Here is a 222-nt window from a genome sequence, read left to right on the forward strand (position 1 = left end):
TTTAAGCAAATGATAATTTTAAAATAAAGTAATTATTAAAAATATGGCACATATCTAGAGAGAACTAGTGTCAACGTTTGTGGTCTTAATTAGTCTAACAATAAACCTTAGACCCCCAGCTTACCCTTTACCTATAAAAACATACACATGCACACACATGTGCGCGCTCACACACACACACACACACACACACACACACACACACACACACACACACACACA

This window comes from Sinocyclocheilus anshuiensis, unplaced genomic scaffold (assembly GCF_001515605.1).
Source record: "Sinocyclocheilus anshuiensis isolate Anshui unplaced genomic scaffold, SAMN03320099.WGS_v1.1 scaffold1149, whole genome shotgun sequence".
Taxonomy (NCBI): domain Eukaryota; kingdom Metazoa; phylum Chordata; class Actinopteri; order Cypriniformes; family Cyprinidae; genus Sinocyclocheilus; species Sinocyclocheilus anshuiensis.